The sequence below is a fragment of the Scomber japonicus genome, chromosome 6 (genome assembly GCF_027409825.1).
Source record: "Scomber japonicus isolate fScoJap1 chromosome 6, fScoJap1.pri, whole genome shotgun sequence".
NCBI lineage: Eukaryota > Metazoa > Chordata > Actinopteri > Scombriformes > Scombridae > Scomber > Scomber japonicus.
In genome coordinates, this window is record NC_070583.1 from 9741282 (window position 1) to 9753402 (window position 12121).

General features: G+C 40.7%; 1 protein-coding gene across 1 annotated transcript in view; it reads left to right on the forward strand.

The window, feature by feature from the left end:
* The first annotated feature begins 729 nt into the window (after positions 1-729).
* The window catches only part of pik3cb (phosphatidylinositol-4,5-bisphosphate 3-kinase, catalytic subunit beta), a 54578-nt gene continuing 43186 nt past the window's right edge, over positions 730-12121 (forward strand). Inside the window, exon 1 of the mRNA XM_053321191.1 lies at positions 730-936. The gene's annotated coding sequence lies outside the window, so the exon portion shown is untranslated. The remainder of the gene's footprint in view (positions 937-12121) is intronic.

Consider the following 12121-nt stretch of genomic DNA (forward strand, 5'->3'; position numbering starts at 1 on the left):
AGGAGCCTGATAGCTGAAAGCTCTGCCTCCTGTTCTACTTTTAGAGATACTAGGAACCACAAGTAGGCCTGCATGCTGGGAGCGCAGTGTTCTAGTAGGTTCTAGAAGGTACTATGAGCTCTTTGAGATATGATGGAGCCTGACCATTAAGAGCTTTGAAACTTTTACAGGAAGTCAATGCAGTGAAGCTGAAATGGGAGTAATACGATCTCTCTTTCTAGTTTTGGTCAGTACACGTGCAGCTGCATTCTGGACCAGCTGAAGAGTCTTCAACTTGTTAGGGCAGCCTGAAAATAATGAATTACAGATAACTTCATTTTTATATATTTTTTTATTATTGTATTTCATTATATGGAGATAATTATTCCTAGATAATTATTGCACTATAGTCTATAGTGCAATAATTATCTATAGTCTATAGATAATAACAATCTTTTCTATTTTAATATTTAACTATTTTATTCTATTTGTGTGATGTGTGCTGGACAGTGCTTAAATGTATTATGTGATTATATCAGACACAAGTTATTACTCAAAACAGAGTATTTGGGGATCTGCAGTACAGCAGCACTCCTGCGGGCTGTGTCTTTTATTTTGAACACGCTGAGCGGAAGTGCTTCTGCTCTGTCACTGTGTGGGACTTGACACTGTGGGAGGAGAGTATGAGGAGAGGAGGGAGCGGAGGGAAAAGCAGCGGCGGAGGTTTCACCTTCTCTAACAAACAGGAAACGAGACGGAGCGCGCTCTCCTGTCCACCTGAGACACATCTGTGTCCCTCGTCAGAGACACACACAGCCGGGCTGCACCTGAACGCTCCACTGTCGCAACGACTTTTCTCATGTGAAACTACGTCAATGCAACAGTAGCTGTCAGCTGTTCGTTCGTCCGGTACATTTTATTTTTTTTAAAGCTACCAACACGACAGAGTGAGTAAAGGTAAGTCCTTCACTGGTTTTTACACGTCTCATGTTAGCACTCTCCTCTTGTTTAGTGCCCACGTCACGCCAAACTCACTACATGAATGTGTCCATTAGCTTACCTTTAAAGACAAATTATAACCTTGACAACTTCTGCGAATACACAACAGTCAGTTTGTTCACATTCGACATGTTTTCAAAAGATATTGCTGTCAAATGAATGTGATAGCTATAAACAGACATTCAGTAAAATGGACTGTGGAATTAAGAGTGGTGCCAACAGTTTTTAAGTTGCCCACTGTGGATTTATGGCGAATTCAATACCTGATAAGAGAGTTGTTGACTTGTACTGATAAGCGTGGCAACAGCAGACTACAAGATTTTCAAGCCTAGTTTGAGTAATGGTGTCTTCGTGTGTGTGTGTGTGTGTGTGTGTGTGTGTGTGTGTGTGTGTGTGTGTGTGTGTGTGTGTGTTTATGTCTTAACCGAGGTGAATCTTCTGATGCTTGTACACTGTAACTGTACTGTTGCGTTTTGGGCCTTGGAGATGATGAGTTTTTTTTTTCTAAATTTCACAATAAAGACCACAATGACAGAAGGGTTGTTTTTAACTGGCTTGGTCCAGCTTCTAAACTTGCTGTTTTTATTCTACACTAGTCAAATTAGCTCATTTTATGTCTCCACTAAAACATTTTCATGTGACAGACTCCTATTTACAATGAAGTAATTTGCATTCTCTTTCTGGGATCATTTATTTTGAAAATGTTGGGGTTATTTTTCCCATTTCGCTTGTGGTCCTGATGATCTTCTTCCCCACCTTAAGAAACACTAGGAGTAGCAGTGTTAGGATATCAGTGGGACGACTTCACTGAGTCTGTAACTGATGACTGTTATATTGTTGAGAAATAGACAGAACACAGGGGCAAATAAAGGGGATATGAAACTTTGGGAGTTTCATTTATGTAGTCAGCTTGTCTGTTATAAATGTGTCACCTTTTGCTTTTACTTACTTCAAAAACAGAAGTCAGCAGCGGTGTTAGAGTTTAGCTGCTCTGTTAGCTTTACATGACCCTCCTGTTTACCCAAGCTTATTCAGAAAAAACCTTTCATGAATCAACAGTTGAAGACTAATCTTGGTTTGGGTGGACAGTGTTTGTCTTAACCAGTCATATGTACTTGATGTATTGTAGGCGAGGTTGAAATAGGAAGCGAATCATCAAGACAGCTGGTGTGTCACAAATAAGGAGTAACATCCAAGAATTATTGTCATTTTGATGCAGATTTGAGCATGACCGAATCTTTTATAATAACTCAGCCAACTGTACAAACTGTATTGCATGAGTGACACCTGCTTATGTGGAAATGGACTGATTTTTGCATGCATGCTTGCATTTTTTTGGATAGTGATAACCAAAAATAACTTTAGGCTGATTTACCTAGAAGCTCCACTCAGTTCTTTATTTACAGTAAGCTAACAGAGATATTTGTAAATCAAAGTACAGTTTGAGCTCAATCTGTTTCCTGATAGTCAATGACAGTATTCAGTAAGTCTAATATAATGTTGCAGGCTACATGCTGCGTGGGAAGATGTAACAAAATGCTTCTTTGCTGGTAGGTGTGTTTATGTTTGCCCCTCGTGTGCATTTCCAGCACATTTCCAGCACTTAGCCTAACCTTTTCCAACTGGTTAGCTTTAACATTTCTCTGTTGGTCACCGTACAGTTAATATCTCTGGTTGTATGAGGCCATTACAGGCTGTGTTTCAAATCAATGAGCAGTGCTGTTTCATGGCGGTAGTGGATTTGGAGGATTTAATTCACCGTATCGACTAAAAACAGATGATCCAAGTGGTTGTTTTGCTATTTCTCAGTAAAAGTGACACAGAACGTGTCCCGATCATGATATAAAATCCACCCCCCCCCCCCCCTCCCCTCCCCTCCTGCCTGGCCTGAAGCTCATGCGTTCCAGGTGGGTGATGGTGGAGCGATCGTGGCTGCAGTATTGTATGTGAGGTGAGATTTGTTCTGATTGTCCGCGTGTTTGATTAAGCACCTAAAACACTCACTAACACATGTAACCTTAAAGATCATTTGACCTTTTAGTAGTCTGATCTCCAGAGGTACAGCCATTTGTCATAACACGCTTTTAACACACACACACACACATACACACCTGTGCTCTCCCTTACCCTTTGAAAAAAACCTTAAGAGCCTGTTACAAAAAAAGAAGGAGAGATTTAATCAAAGTATCCTACTTATGATTGTTTTTGTGTTCGGCACAGCGCTACCGCTTTAAATGTCACTGCCCAATCAGTGCATTTGATGATGTCATTTTAATCAGGCAAAGGCCCAGGCTGCCCCGTTTTGGGCGGGGTCTGCTGTCAGGCCCCTTTCTCTGAGGTAAAGCAAGAGAACATACTGATAAGGCTAAACTTGACATCACTCTGTAGACATCAGCCAACAATGCTGCTATTTACTCCAAGCCAGATTTAGTCCCAAAGCAGGCCTCTCCTGAGAAACTGGGCACAAATGAAAAGAGACTTCTAAATAAGTGTTTCACGAAAAAAAAAAAAGAAAAGAAAAGGGGTGGTGGAAAACAAAGTTGTGTAACTGTGGTGACATCCCTCTGAATCATTATGAGCTTTAAAAAAAAAAAAAGTTTTCTAACAAGTTTCCGATGCTTTGGTTTTGAGAGGAAACTACCTGAATGATACAGGCTGATGTAACGGAAAGGGGGGGGGGGGATAAAAGAAAAGAGTGTTTCTGGTCTCGATGGCCAGCAGCATGGTGAAATGATGAGGTGAAGTTTAGAGGAAGGAGGCCTGCAACTAATACTTTACACAGCAGTAGCAGCAGCAGCAGTGTGTTTGCTGCCAGTAATCAGAACAATAATGCATTTTATTGGTGTGTTTTTCTGGGTGCTTAACTAGACTTAAAGGCACACTGTAGCGCGGTGAAACTAAACATACAGTGCAGCCTGTTAAGTATTTGAGCAGCGATTGTAGTTTTCATTGCTTTGGCTCGGCTCCATCATGTTTTAATTCCAAATGAAACAATGACTGTGAGGTTAGAATGCTGACTTGAAACTTAAGGGAGGCGTTCACGTCCACACTGTGTGAAAGGTATCCGAAAGATGAAAGTCAACAACCTCGGTGGTGTTTCATTTCCAATCCTACGTGCTGGACTCCAACAAACATAAACAAACACAGACTGCTTTGTGTACAAGTAGGGTTCAAAATCCAAGGTAAAGTTCAAATTGGGTATATTGAAGGTTTTAATATGGAGAATAACTGCTAGCGGCTCATTTTAGCATCAACCCTATATGCTTTTCTACCTTTTTGTACTTTCTGTTTGCGTTTCACTGACTACATGCTGCGTTTAAATGCTGTTAGATTTTCTTAGCTAAACTCTGAAAGCCAGAAGTATTTAACTGCTTAGAGCCCGAGCCTGAGCAGTGGAGCTGGATTAGATAAGATTAGAGCAGCACGCTTACGTAGAATACCTACCTATTCTTGTTAAAAGACTCACTTTTGCAACCTGAATTGTGTATCCTGTTCTGTTGTCGCTGTCTTTGTTTCGAGTGAAACACACCTGTCTCTCTATGTGTGTGTGTGTGTGTGTGTGTGTGTTGTATCTGTCACTTATTATACTATGCCCATTATGTTCTCTCTCTCTCTCTCTCTCTCTCGCTCTCTCGCTCTCTCTCTCTCTCATTCACACTTCCTGCTGTAGTTTTAATGTAATCACCTCTCATTACAGTGAAAGGCTTGCAAAACATCCTCCCAGAGAGTAGTACGACAGAGGAGTTGGTAGATGTTGTTGTCATTTTGTGTGTGTGTGTGTGTGTGTGTGTGAGCTGACTTTCTCTATTTTGTCTTTTTTTATTTTTATTTTTTTAAGCCCTTACAATCTCATCCACCAGCAGCTCCAACCATGGAAAGGGAACATCCAGTATCCAGTTATACTTAGTGCAGGCTGGATCCTACTGCTTATTATAAAACTATACATAGAAATGGTAATTGCCAGAGCAAGAAAATGTGACTGTGAGATGAGAACGGCCTGCTGGAATTCTCCACTTTTGCTGCACAGCAGGCCGAGACCTGCCAAGGAATGCAGGGGAGACAGCAGGAGAGAGATAGAGGGAGATGCAGTGAACAGAGAGAGAGAGAGAGAGAGAGAGAGAGAGAGACAGACAGACAGAAAGAAGGTACAGTGAAATATACAAGAGACAAATCTTACATAACGTGTGTACACAGTAAGGTCATGAAGAAACAGCTGCACAGTTAGCACAACATGCATTTCTGGCTCAAGACACATTTAGACAGTTAGCCATAAGGGAATGTTGTTGTAGTAGAAAATAGGGCTACAACTCATTATTTTCATTGTTGGTTAAGCTGGTGATTATTTCCTCCATGAATCTATTAATTGCCGTCTATAAAATGTTCAAAAATGGCAATGGATGTCTTGTTTTGTCCCATCAGCAGTCCAAAATTCAATATCATCAAGATCAAGAAACAGAATCCACAACCACCAAATCTTGAAATTGTAATCAGCTCTACTAGAAAACATAGAGTTGCTATCTTGAGTCAGGGCCACTCGTGAATTTAAAATGAGAAGCTATCACCCAAACAAACATCATGACATCGTCCATCAGTAAACACATGCAGATCCCTCTAACATGAGACCCGCTGCAGGCTGTTATGTGTGAGGCGGACTCTCGTTGTCGTACGCTAGTGTGAAAGCGTGACATCTTTTGACTTGAAAAGTGGCCACCGAGTGGACTAGCAGCTTAAAGGGCAACCTATAAATGGAAATGTTAAGAAAGCAGTAACACTGTTAGAAAAAACGTTCCTCTGTCCCAGTTAGACAGTTTCCCTTTGCAATAACTAGAATGAGTCTATACTTAAAAATGAACATTTTCATTACTGGAATTGATGGTTTTGTTCCAGTTATTTAGTCTGACAGTGAAAGCATTAATATATTTAATGATAGCATTACGCATGAACAGATATCAGAGAAGCATGTGAGGTTAAACATCCACTTAAAACAGAAAACACACACACACACACATACAGGCAGGAGAAGAAAAACCAGCCGTCTGAGTAAATGGAGGCTAGTTAATGAGTCACAGAGACAAACACTGACATAGATGGAAGATGAATGTGGGTGAGAGGAACAAAATTAAAGCACAACATTATTCATAACCAATTAATTTAAAGTTTAGGACAACAAAACAAACCTGATGTTTATTTGGCCGAAGTGGAAACAAAAGCTGGCAATGGATGACAGAGCACATTCCTGGCTGGACACTGCTCATATGTAAACAAGACATCTGCTTCATGTAGTCTGCAGGCTAGTTACAACCATCATACCAACACTATTTAAATCAACTACATCTAAACTCTTCATTTAATTTGTCTTCTTTTCATGCACAGTATTCAGTTGATTTACATTCACTGCACATCTGATGAAATGAATCAACTGAAGTACTGTGATGGATAACTGGATACTGATTATAATATTGGTTTTTATGATAAGACACAACATGGTATCTGGATAATGATGAGCAGATGTAATCCTTTTCTTATCTTAAATATGAATCAGTTATTTATAGAGGGGAGTTTCATCACAAGCAGGCAAAATCAGAAAAGTAACAGGTGTCAAATTTGTCTGAATGACTTTTAGAAAAAGAGAAATGGAAAAAGAGAAGACAGAATTTGAGAGATGAGCAAGAGGATGGATGTACTGGATGCATGTACAGTATATTAGTATATTATATTGTGTATCCCTGCTGTTGTTTTCACAGTCATGGGTTGCAGTAATGTGTCAAGCAAATAGATGAATAAATAACTTAATGCAGTAAAGCACTTTCTACCTGATGTACAGAAGGTTTTTTGTGCATCTTGATATAAGTAGTAGGTTTATTGCTAGTGAGCTGTGACTTAATGGAAACTAACAAATTCAATGCATGACACATGTTTTTGGATACAGGTACACACATTTACTAACCCAAGTGTGTAGATGGAAAAAGTCATTTGGATTTTCAGTCTGTATCTGAGCCAAGCTGGACTTTTAAACTAAAGATTATGATGAAAAACAGATGCCTTTTGGCTAATTAAGAAACAGAACAGAACTTTTTATGATTATGTAACATTTGGAAACCTTCTAATAAATAAAGATAACACAGCTGTCATATTTTAACAGCTGTGGTTGCAGTGGTTAGTAATCTCCTCCTCACAGGTAGCTAGATGCAGCAACCGCACCAACACTAGATGCATAGATAACGTCGGGAAGTGCTGCCACCCTGGTGGAGGGGAGGGGAGGGGGGGGGGTGCTCCATCCTCCAGCCTCCATCCTCCATCCTCCATCCTCCGTCCTCCGTCCTCCAGCCTCTTGTCTGAAACCTGAGAGGGCAAAACCTCAGCTTCACATCTCTATGGCAACACTTCCTCACAGCGCAGGATGCAGGATGACGCATACACACTGTGTCCCACACACGCTTGGAGAGAGACAGCGAGCGCGCATCAAGGCTTGTGATATGTCGATATGCACACAGCCCTGTGGTTGCACATGCATGTTACATACTGCAGCTGTCTTTACAACATTCCCCACGTCTCCATACATAACTGGAAACTGGTAATGCATGTCACTTTGAAAATGTCTGAGTATGTGTAGGCTCAAGCGCTGCCTTCTCCTTATATCTGGCTCTTTTTTAAACTGTAGATTACCTTTTTTTTTTTTTTTTTTAGAAAGAGATGATGGTATTTGTCTTCAATTGCAGGGGCGTGTCGTCCAACTTTCTGCTCGGCCGCTCTCATGATTGTTATCGTGTCTTAAAGTCCGCAGGTCTGGACAGTTTCTCACACTGTCAGCCCCCCTCTGTCACTTCTGTTTTTCCTTCCTCCTGTAAAACTAGACGTCTGTATTACTGATCTCAGCCAGCTGCATCATTGTGCGTCTGTCTACATTGTAATTATGGTGTGACACTTTTTTGTGTGTGTGTGTGTGTGTGTGTGTGTGTGTGTGTGTGTGTCTCCACTGAGTGAAAACACCAGTGTAGTTCCCCAAGCTGTGAGACGGGACCTTTGCTCCGGCAGACAGCCGGAAGGTAACTGATTTACAGCATCTGAGAACTTTGAGAACACACACTCACACACACACACACACACACACACACACACACACACACACACACACACACACACACACACACACACTCACTCCACCCACCTAAGGGGCAGCCTCACAATAGCAGCTATAAATAGAGATTGAAGCAAGCAGCTAAATAAAGGGGATTCATGGTGGGAGGAAGAAGTGGGTAAAGGCCAACGGTTCAACTCAGACTCCACAAAGAGGAAACCCTGAGTGAAAAAACTACACGTAAAGATCTTCATCCACCTTTTTAAAAAACTTTTTTTTTTTACTAATCTGTGTGTTTTTCAGCCACAGAGGGATGTTAACACCCCACCGTGCTAATGATCGGGTTGGTATTGTTTTAAGAAATAGACAGACAGTGCTCTTTTGTGTACGGCGAGGCAGTGATGACGCATGGTCAAATGCAGCAAGCCCTTCAGACCACACTTGGTTTGGGGAGCGCATAAAATGTGTGTGCTGGCGCATTCCTCTCGCATTCCTTTAGCATGTTTTGAGCTCATTAACTAAATCGTCTTTACTCACCGTGATTTCGGACTGTTTCTCTAAAGCATATAGCACGAGATGAAGTTGATTTTCCTATGAGAAAAAAACAGTTTGAAGAGAAGTTGAACATCACAATGAATAGGCTTTAGCAGCTTCCTAGTAATAGTTGATTTATTATGTTAGATTGTAGAGGTGTTTTATTTCCTTTTTAAATGAGAAAAGTGTGTCCAAACTTTTGTCTGGTGCTGCATTTATGCTTTAATTGCTTATGTTTAAGCCCTGAGGTTAAGTCATCATGAGGTACAGTAGGAAGAGAGAGGTGTAGGGTGTCAGGAGAGGGAGAGGGAGTGTCAACCAGGTTTCAGATTCAGTTTAATATGCAATGCTTCAGGGCTCCAAAAACCATCTGTTTACATTTACAATAGGAGCTTTCACAGCCCCTTTATGCCCCTAAAGGTCACATGGAAATTAGGGATATTCATGACAATAGTAAGGGGTGAAAGCATGCCCCCACCTCTCCTTCACACACACACACACACACAGTGATTGCCCCACATGACCGAGGTGTTTTGTTTGTGTGTGTGTGTGCATGTGCCCCAAGGTGAAACAGAGTGAGCGATGAAGCCCCCAGTTGTCTTAGGATTGCGCATTCCTCTCATTCCTTCACCAGAGGATGGGTGGAGGAGAGGAAGGGTGTGTGTTTGTATGCGGTTGTGTGTGGTGGGACAGAGAGACAGAGAGAGAGAGAGAGAGGGAGAGAGAAAGTCATATCAAAGTTAGATGCTCGCTGTAGTGTTTGTACAATGATTAGAGTGACAAGAGTTTGGAGGGAGGCTCTGAGGATGAGAAACTCTATCTTTGAATGTGTGTGGGTATGTGTGTGCGTTCTGCCACAGGCTACTTTTGGGGACAAATTTGAGACTTAGTACCAGTTAATTGAGGGTGGCTTGTGCCGTTGGGAAAAGGCAGATTTTTGGGGGCAGTGGTTATGGGTTAGGATAAGTCTCCAGAATATAAATGTAAGTCTATCTAGCGTCCCCAGAAGTGACCATGGTGTGATAATATGTGTGTGTGTGTGTGTGTGTGTGTGTGTGTGTGTGTTTGGTCAGTTAGTCATTTAGTACAGAGTGTCATGTTTGTGCAGTAGCCTGAATCCTTTTGCGTAAGTAATAACAGTAAATACACTCGAAACTCAGAGCTAACGTCACTAACCACTGCTCTGTGCATTGTGCTGTGAGCTGTTCTACCACATACATAACTGCAGTTTAGCAAATGACCTCAAACACACTGATGCAGTTAAGAATAGCATTTGCCCTTTACTAATATGAGTATACTTTTTGTCATTTGTAAAGATAATCCCTTACATTGATGATATCAATACATAAACACATTGAAGCCACTGCAGATTCACTTCCATAAATGTCAGCTAATATGATAAAAGTCATCACTGGTGACACCAGCACATTTAATTTTAGTTCTTATCACATTAAGATCTTACTATCTGCTTTGCTCTTCCTGGAATTAAAAAAGTTATCACCCATTAATGGGAAATTAAGACTTAAAGATAAGAATACTTGTGAATTCCTGAAAATGTTAAAAGAAGAAAAAAAGTAGCCGTAAACCAAAATTTCAGGCTTCAAATAAATCCTTTCAGAGGTCTGCAGGGGGGGATGGTGATCGGGGTGGGGGTGGGGATGGGGTGGCGTAGCAGACAGTTATTACATTCCATGATTAAAACCCAGATTATTTTCAGCATCTGCCCCACAACCCATTGACGTTAAAGTGGATGTTTTTCTATTGAACTGAGGCAGAGCTAACTTTTGGTGGGGGGGGGGTGGAGGGGTTTAACCCTCCAGCAAGAGTGTCATCACTGTAGCACTCTGCTGTGAACCCTCTGACTGTCTCTCAGTTTCTCCTAAAAATGACTGAAAACACACACACACACACACACACACACACACACACACACACACACACACACACACAGTGGATCATGTGATGCTCTAAGCAGAATCCAGTCAGGCAGTTAAACATTGACTGTCTCTTGCCTGAGATTTTATCATTGTGTTAAACAGCACACTTCCTGGAACCAGTCATTCCACTTGTGGTTTACTGTAGCTGTGTGTGGCGAATATTATTTCCATTTTCGGAGGGAAACCCAAAGTATCACCTCTTTCTATGAATTTATGCTCAGGCTCAACTGTAAGTATATAAATACGCCATTACATAGAAGATCACTGACTCTAAAACACTCACCACAGTAGGTTTTTTTTTGTGAACCTCTCTCTGTCACGCTCTGGTAAACAAGATAGAGCATCTTAACCACCGGGGGGAAAAACAGGAAATTTACTGGCCTCAAACAGAGTGAGTGCATTGCGTGTCATAAACGCGTATGAGTCCGCCGTGTGTTTTGGTCCACAGTATATTTGTCTTTCATATCGCTGGCTTCACATCTCGGTTTCTATAGTTGCAGCTCTTTGAACTGTGGGCAGATGGTAGTGATGGAGAGGCCTATGGACTGCCTCGGGTGTTCTGTCTGCACACATACACAGGTCACGTCCTTCGCTTCCTTTTCTTCCTCATGTCTCCAACTCTTTCATATTTCCAAGTTTTATGACACATAAATGCAGCAAATCTGAGAAGCTGAATACAGATGATTTTTTGGGGGGTTTTGTTTGAACCTGTACTAAAAAGATTAACTGATTATCAAAATAGTTGGTGATTTATTTACTTCTTATCTCCTCAAACAATAATCCTGACATGAAAACATTGATAGTGGCTGTTATGGCAACTTAATCTAAAAGGTTTATTTTCATTATCAATTCATCTGAAGATAATTTCTTCATTAACGGATTGTTTTGTCTATAAATTATGAAAAATATCAATTTCTAGAGCCAAAGGTGACATCTTCTCACTCCTTGTTTTATGTCACTATCAATCCAAAACTCAAAAATACCATAAACGTCCAAAAAATGCATTCAATCTTCACATTTTGAGATGCTGGAACCAGAAAACTGTATTAATTCTCTGATAATATGTTTTGTTACTTGATTGCTATTTCAAAATATTAGCGACTTAAAGGTGACTTCTTTGAGTTAACTGAATATTTACAAGTAAAATCAAATTAAATATTAAAACAGGAACATGTAACCATTGACAGACAAATAGCACTAAATAATTGCTGATTATATTTTGCTCTGGTTATACACAGTTAATACATCAACAATACATTCTACTGGCCTTGCTCATAATAGTTCCCACATTTCTTACAGGAGTTTCAGACTTTTGATTAGTTGCTGGGAAACCACTTTCAGCCACTTTGGATTATCTCTAAGAGGATTTTAACACCTTGTAGATGTTACTCAGACATTTCTGTAGGTGTGATTCACTGCAAGGCCTTGCCCTGCTTCCACTCTCACTGAGAAATACTGTTTCATTACTTTCTCTTGAATATTTACTCAGCTTCATAGCCACTGTGATAATATTGTGCTTTGAAACCGCGTCGGTATGAGAACTCTTCAGTGTTCATATCAGCAGTCATTACATGCAGAAATTACATTTATTAAG